General features: G+C 49.6%; 1 pseudogene; it reads left to right on the top strand.

The window, feature by feature from the left end:
* The first annotated feature begins 6 nt into the window (after nt 1-6).
* LOC113223079 lies at nt 7-3,814 on the top strand (annotated as a pseudogene).
* Nucleotides 3,815-8,322: the final 4,508 nt, after the last annotated feature.

Raw genomic sequence — 8,322 nt, 5'->3', positions numbered from 1 at the left:
CGCGGGGGCAGGGTCCCCATTGCCTGCTGCGCACCCGGACTAGCGGCTGCCCTCGGCCTCCTCGCCATGGACGCGGACGACTCCCGGGCCCCCAAGGGCTCCTTGCGGAAGTTCCCGGAGCACCTCTCCGGGCCGGCAAGGCCATCGGCGTGCTGACCAGCGGCGGGGATGCTCAAGGTGCGCGCCCCCCTCCCAGCGGCGAGGGAGGGACGGACGGAGAGGGGGAGAACAGGGTGAAGGGGATGGGGGGACGGGGCAGAAGGGGGAAGCGATGGGAGGACCCGGAGAAAGGTGAGGAAGCGATGGGAAGAACCGGGGAGAAGAGCGGGGAAGCAATGGGGAGAACTAGGGGGAAGCCCGTGCCCGGGAGCGGCAGGGGTACCTGCGGGGCGGCATGAGCCGGCAAGGCAGCCCTGGGGTCCTTGCCGGGTGGGGCGGAGGAGAAAGGGACACGGTGGTAGGACTCTCCATCCGGAAGATAGTGAGCTTTCCATCCCCTCCGGTTTATGTTTTAAATTGAGCCTGGCAGCGGGGGTCGCCTGGAGGACCCTCGGGAATCGTTCTGCCTCTTAGCTGTAGGACTGGGCTGGGCTTCCCCTCCGAAGCGTGGGTACAGCGCGATGACTTCCCAAGTGGCCCCCGGCCCCCCAACTCCGCCCCACGCCACCCCCTAGCATGTCGAGGAAGAAACGGCCGGGTCCCCGCGCGCCTCCTGTCGCCTCGTGCCCCGCGTGGGGTGGGCGGGGTCCCGGCTGCTGCAATGCGGGACGCGGCGGGGTTGCTCTGGGTTCCGCTGGGAGATTTTTAAAAAAGAGTTTCCTGCGCTTGCATGTGCTGTCGCCTTCCGGCTGGTGACAAAACCGAAAACTAAAATGAGTCCCAGGCCCTCCCCGCCAGCCTCCGCGGCCGGGAGGACCAGGAAGCGGGGAATCCGGGACGTCAGCTGCACCCCGGCGCGGGCTCTGGGCTTCCCCTGCCCTGCAATGTGGAAGCGGCTCTCCAGGAGGGGCCGAGCCTGGGCCCACCAGGCGGGCACGCCGGGAGGACATTTAACATTGAAGAGCGGGAGGTGGTGGAGACTGCGCGCCCCAGGCCCCGGGTGCACGTGAGCGCCCCATCCGTGCAGCCCCTGGCGGGTAGACCGGCGCTTCCCAGCCGAACGCTACCTGGGAGCCTTAGCCATAGCGCAGGCTGGAGACCCAACGCGCCCCAGCTGGGTTTTGATTTTTATTTTCCCGGTTCCTCCTGCCGCAGATGCGTCGAAAGGCCCGGATGGCGGATTTCTTCCCGTTTTGGGACCGCGCACTGCACAAGGATGGAGCGGGGATGGGCCCACGGCCCACGGCCCCGGTGACCTTCCCTTCGCCCTTGAGCGCCCGCGGGGCGGGCGCTGCAGGTTGGGGCGCTGTGGGCGCCGCCCCGCCCGTCGCCAGCGCCTACGTGATGCCCGGCCCGTGGTCCCCATGCGCCCAGGCCCCGAAATCCGTATGCCGCGCGCTCCCCAAGCCCGCAGCGCAGCCTCCCCAGGCCCAGCGCCCCCGGCGGGAGACGCCGGTGGCAGCGCCAGGCCCCGCCCCGCAGCCCGCCCCCCAGCGCCCCTGGGAAGTGCTCTGGCGTTAGCGTTCTAGTTAAAGGACCCCAGCATCAGCGTTCCTCCTGCAGGGTTGGGTTCTCAGAGAAAGAAAACGTGATGCAGCAGAGGCTGGGATTGGAGAAATTACCAGAGTGAAGTGGAAATAGCCTGGCCAGCGTGACTTAAACCGGCCGGGAGATGTGCGAGTACGAATGGAGCCGCCTTGGGGTCGGGATAGGACCCAGAGTGGCTTCTCAGTCAAAGGCCTTCAGAGGCAGAGGGAGCATCTTGAGTGACCTTACCCGGGCCGCGAAAGACAAGAAACCTTTGGCACGGGAAGAGGCGCTGACCTCTGGAAGCCACCAGGGCGGGTGGAAGGTCAGGGTTTCAAGGTTATTTTGGAATTTAGTTGCTGTGGGTCCTGCACGGTGGCTCATGCTTGTCATCCCAGTGTATTGGGAGGCCGAGGCAGGAGGATCGCCTGAGCCCAGGAGGACAACATAGTGAGACTCTGTGTCTGCAAAAAATAAAAAAGAAAGAAAAAAACATTAAGATGCTGTGTGTATTGGAAAGTATTTATGGGTCATTCTTTTGAGCTCCATGTCCAAAAGCTTGCTAAAATGCTTGGGAGTTTGTGTGCAGGCATGTGAGATTAGGATACATTGGCAGAATAGCCGTGTTCTCTGTTGCCCTGGTTTTGCCAACCGGGAGGAGTTACACGTATTGAAGGTTAGTAAGTCCACGCCTCTTTTCTTCTGGGGAAAAAGGTACTTTGGAAACCAGTATTATGTGGGAACGCGTCTTGGTTGGTACAGCCTCGGGTTAATGGGAGACAGCTGCCCTCAGCTCTGCAGGTAGTATCAAATACGGTGGCCTCGAGCCCACATGGGTCACACCTGGGCTGTCCCTGGGGAAGCCCGCCACGGCGGGTCGCCTGGGCATTCTTTCCCTGGCAGAGCCGAAGTCACAATTTTTTTGCAGACTCTGTAAAGAGCTTTACCCTTCCGAGATATGATCTCGAACCTGTTGGAGCATTTGGACGCATTTCTTTTAAGGAAGTTCACCTCCAGATGTGCTCAGAGGGCCTGGTCTTAGCTGCCACAGATTTACAAATCCTTACAGTAAGTAGGTTATTCCTCGAGAATTTATCTGTTGTGTCCCCATTCTTTTTGCCATTTTATTCTGCTTCTATATTAGTACTTGATTTTCCCTGACATAGAAGACTATTTATTGCCTGTAGCTGGAGATCAGAGAACACATTCACATTCAAGTATCAATTTTAGGGGAATTATCTGTCAGATGTGAAATTATGGTAAAATTCCGTATATTAAAATGACCATAGCTACCATTTGTTGAAAATATTTTGTGTACTAGGAGCTTTACAATCTTATCTCCAGGCCTAGATACATGGTCCCAAGAGAGGCATGCCCTCATTTTGGAAGTGGGGAGAAAGACTCACAAAGAAAAATAGCTTAGGTAAGGGAGTGAGGTGCATATGTGATTGTGGTAGGAGAAAAACAGATCCTAATTTCAAATATTGTACTCTCCCTTAGACCAGGAAGAGTACTTATGTCTGGCTCTGTCACCCAGGCTGGAGTGTGGTGGTGCCGTCACAGCTCACTGCAGCCTCAAACTCCTGGGCTCAAGTGATCCTCCTGCCTCAGCCTTCTGAGTACACCCCCTGCGGTATTAGCAGCAATAATATGATTAATTAGTAAACATCAGTGATCGACTTTAATAATTATCAGGCCGGTCTCGAACTCTTGACTTCAGGTGATCTGCCTGCCTCAGCCTCCCAAAGTGCTGGAGTTACAAGCATGAGCCACCGTGTCCGGCCAACACTTCTTAACATCTCTTTTTGGACCTCAAATTTAGCATGCCCAAAACGCACTTTTGATTCCCCCTACTGTAACCCACTCCTCCCATAATCTTCCCCATCCCAATGACAGTATCTCTAGTCTTCCAGTTACTCAGTCCAAAATCCTTGACATCATCCTTAAAACTTCTTTTTCTCTCTCTTGTCGTCCAACCCATTTAAACTCTCCTTTCAAAATATATGCCAGACCTAACCACTTCTCACCTTCCTCATCATTTCCAACCAGGTCCAGCCCTCATCATAGTGCTCTGGGTTACTGCAAAAACCTGCCAATCGCCAGGCACAGTGGCTCATGCCTATAATCCCAAGCACTTTGGTAGGCCAAGGCAGGTGGATCATCAGACGTCAGGAGTTCAAGACCAGCCTGGCCAACGTGGTGAAAACCCTCTACTAAAAATACAAAAAATTAGCCGAGCATGGTGGTGGGTGCCTGTAATCCCAGCTATTCAGGAGGCTGAAGCAGGAGAATCACTTGAACTCAGAAGGCAGAGGTTAGAGTGAGCCGAGATCGTGCCATTGCACTGCAGCCTGGGTGACGAGAGCGAAACTCCATCTCAGAAGGTTAAAAAAAAAAGCCTCCAAACCCACCTCTCTCCTTCCGCCTTTCACCCTGCCCTGCATTCTACCTTCCACTCTCAAACATTTCAGAAAAAAAAAAAAAAAAATTATATCTACAGAGAGAGAAAAAGAAAGTACAAATGAGGTGAAATGTTTGGGGAACCTGAGGGAAGACCATACGGGAATTCTCTGTACTATTTTTGCAACTTTTCCGTAAGTCTGGATTATTTTGAATTCAAGAGTTAAACAAAGGAGAAAAGAAAAAAAAAAAACTATCTCCCTTTGTGAATCCATCCTGTCTTTCCCCTGGCAACTTAAGGACGCTCTCAACTAAGCACATCTATTTTTTCATGAACCCTAAAAGAACCCTTGCCTAGTTTTGACTTTCTGTGCTTGGCAGAAGTGTGTGTGTGTGTGTGTGTGTGTGTGTGTGTATTTTATATATATGTGTGTGTGTATATATATGTGTGTGTGTGTTGTGTGGATATATAGAGAGGGAGAAATATATGTGTGTATATATAGAAATATATGTTGTATATTTACAATGGTAATATATATATATGTGTGTGTGTGTACATATATTACATACCCCATAGCCTGTCCTTAACCAGTTCTAAACTTAGTGGGAAAAATACATACCTAAGCAGAGAATTTCAAAATAATATGATGAATATTTTGATACGGGAATGTGTTACTATGGAACATGCTGCTAAGACACAAAACCTCCTAGATGGGACAATGAATGAATGAAGTTTGGCACCTATAGTCACCCCCTCTGATATCCCCACAAACATTTATAGTTATATGCATTTGCTTCCCCCAGGACCCCTGTTTCATAAGGTTAGTCCTAGAGCCTTAGCAAGTTCCTACTACAGCTGGCACACATGCCATTCAAGAAAGAGTGGCTGAGTGAATGACGAGTTAAGAACCATTTGTCAGCCGGTGCTCAGTAATACAACATGCACTGGTATGCAAATTATATTTTTGTTGAAAGCAAGGGCAGGATCACAAATTATCCTTCCAGAGAAAGCAGACCTCAAAAGCTTCTTTACCCTACTAAAGCACATTATGAGAAGCTCCCCTTATATAAAAGAAAACCTCCTCATTCGTTATCAATGGCATGTAAACCTAATAAGCCTCCGCCCCTGATGACATCTCTTCCATCCCCAGGGCTAGATAAAGGAGGTTCCGGAAACCCTGGTAGTTGTGAAGGTGGCTCCCAGCTCTGGCAGTCTTGAACCCTGTGGGCGCGGAGGTCACACAGCAGAAGAACAACCGAAGGAAGCATCATCAGGCTTCAAATATGTTTGAACCACAGACAGCAAATAGGCTTCAACCAACTGAAGACACCAGAGATTCACGGTGGCCACCTGAGGGGTTGTGCTCTTAAAAAACAAAAATTTAAATTAAAATTAAAAAATTAAAAAAGGAAGGGGTCAAGAATCCATCAGGTCTGACTGAGACGTGTATCAGTGACTAACACCCCATATGGCAAAAGTACTCCGGTGCGCTTTGGGTACTCACAGCTTCAGCAGTATTCAAAGGCATGTGCTTCCCTAAGACTAAGCCATGGGAATAGCCCCAGCAACACTGCCAGGAGAAACGTCTAACATGGATTCAGCTAGAAATACAGTTGTCTTTAACAAATTAACACTGAATAAATCCTGACTTATTAGAGCCTGCGATAATGACATTCTCAATGATAATGGTTATCACTACAATCTCCAAACATCTGCGATCCTGCAAGGAGGAACTGTGACAGTGCAGGCCACGTGTCCAGAATGCTTCCCAGACTGCCTGTTACAGAATAAAAGAAATGAAACCCCCCTAAGAATGTCTTCACTCACATTTAGCCAGTTGTTCCTTTGTGTGCATCTCTGTGCTAAAATGGCCATTCTTCCCCACAGCCTGAAGTCATATGCTCAAATAAACGAGACTCACATGAAGCCACAAAGGTGCAGATGTGAGGAAACCAACACAACCGAAATGGGCTGGAGAGTGTGGCCAGGAGGATGGTACTTTCCAGGAAGCAATTACTTCATCTCTGCCCATGAAGCAGGTGGTTGTCACTGTGCCCCAGGCCCACACCAGCCACTCAAAGTAGGTTCTAACCAAACTACCTCCAACAGTCAACATAAATACACCACACAATTGGCTTCTGAAAGGACACCTTACAACCAACAAGAAACTGTAAGCACAACTTTGAAAAACTGTGCAACTAAAAACCTTAGAAAGGGATAAACACCACCACATTTTTGACTCAAATACTGTTAGGTGGTAGCACCACAATAATTCACTGAAACAAAAGAATGAATGAATGAGGAATACGTTTATATAGGAATCAGAGGAAGCACGACTAATCATTTAAAGAAATAGGTCAAGAAACTGTTAGGTTCAAATGCTACCTTGAGACACTGTCAGGGCCTTAGGCAAATTCACTTCTCTTGGTCCTGTTTCTAGGTTCATCAAAAACCAGTTTTGGACTAGGGAATCTGTTGCTTCCCAAAGCCTTCCTTCTGTGATTCCAGCCCAGATTTTAGGACTGCTCTCCTACTTGGTATATGAAAGCACTTTCTATGTATAATAGCAAGAGTACATTTCTGTGTTGAATGCGGTTTGGGATCTACTCTATGAGGAAGAATATCATCATGTAACTTTAAGCATGATGATAAGGCGCACTCTAGATAAGGATAACACATAAAATGTGGCCATACACCTGTGCGTGCCTGGCAGGGAGATGGAGAAGTCTCATTTAATGAAGCCGGGGTGCCTGTTGCACATGAACATTCTCAGTCCACGTCAGGTTCACAACGTCCTTCTGACATCAAACCACATGTATCCCATACTTTTCCATACTTTCTACCCAAGATTAAAATATGCAGAGCACCGTGATAAAGACGCCTCCATCCCCAGCATGTTGGCTCTTATTCTGTAGAATTCCATACTGGAGGTGCAAAATGATCACCAGGCTGCAGCGGCAAGCAAGACCGGGCCCCATGAGGACAGCAGGCCCTGCAGCAGCCACCACTCCTGTCGCCACAGTCTGATGCAGCTGCAGAGAAGCTGTGGCTGAGGCCATTCACTTTGTGAGAGAGCCGCACAGGAGGGAAAAGGTAGGGAAGGTAGGGAAGAGAGCAATGTCAGGCCTCTGAGCCCAATCCAAGCCACCGCATCCCCTGTGACTTGCAGGTATACACCCAGATGGCCTGAAGTAACTGAAGAATCACAAAAGAAGTGCAAATGCCCTGTCCCGCCTTAACTGATAACATTCTACCACAAAAGAAGTGAAAATGGCCGGTCCTTGCCTTAAGGGATGATATTCTCTTGTGAAATTCCTTTTCCTGGCTCATCCTGGCTCAAAAAGCTCCCCCACTGAGCACTTTGTGACCCCCACTCCTGCCCACCAGAGAACAACCCCCCTTTGACTGTAATTTTCCTTTACCTACCCAAACCCTATAAAAGAGCCCCACCTTTATCTCCCTTCGGTGACCCTCTTTTCGGACTCAGCCCGCCTGCGCACAGGTGATTAAAGAGCTTTATTGCTGACACAAAGCCTGTTTGGTGATCTTTTCACACAGACGCGCATGACAGGCAGGTGCAGAGCCAGGGAAGGACCTGTGATGAGAACAGAAAGGACTGCGCCTCCCTGTACGCACACTCGGATTTTATGACAATGTGGGCAGGGGGCTGACCTGCATGCCTGAGAACATTCCTCCAAGTTCTTTTGCTGATTTTCTAAATATTGGTGTAAAAACTTAACCCAGACAAATTTTTTTTTTAAATCGCTTCAATCAACATCTTTGTCTGGTGCTCAGCATCATGTCTACATGATCATCTAGAAAATCAACTTTGGTTCTAAGGCTCACATCTTCCTATTTAGTCACAGGGATTTTACAAGGGAATGCACCTCTCATTCGCATCAAGAACACACACAACTACCATTAAAGAAATGCTTAATTTGCTTACATAATTTTTTAAACACCCAGATTTGAAATACAATAGAGAAGACAACTTTTTGATAGCTCTGCTTTCCAACTGCGAACTGCGGGTGGAGAAAATAACCTACTATGATTTCTAACCAGTCAACAACCCGTCTTCCCTGGCTGCAGTAGGAGCAATCTTTCTGAGCTCAGGATGAAAAAGATCCCAGCTGTTAGGGGACAGATAGTCATCAGTTCTCAGCGGGCTCCTGGGTCCCAAATCCCCATGTGATACGTGAGAGTAAAAAGCTATCAATGACCAAGCATCTGAATGCTTATCCCACCTCGCCATCTCCTTCTCCTCCCATGCAAATTTAAAATTAATAAGCCTGCTA

Source organism: Piliocolobus tephrosceles, unplaced genomic scaffold, assembly GCF_002776525.5.
Source record: "Piliocolobus tephrosceles isolate RC106 unplaced genomic scaffold, ASM277652v3 unscaffolded_38516, whole genome shotgun sequence".
Taxonomy (NCBI): Eukaryota; Metazoa; Chordata; class Mammalia; order Primates; family Cercopithecidae; genus Piliocolobus; species Piliocolobus tephrosceles.
This window is presented reverse-complemented; position numbering and strand designations above follow the sequence as displayed.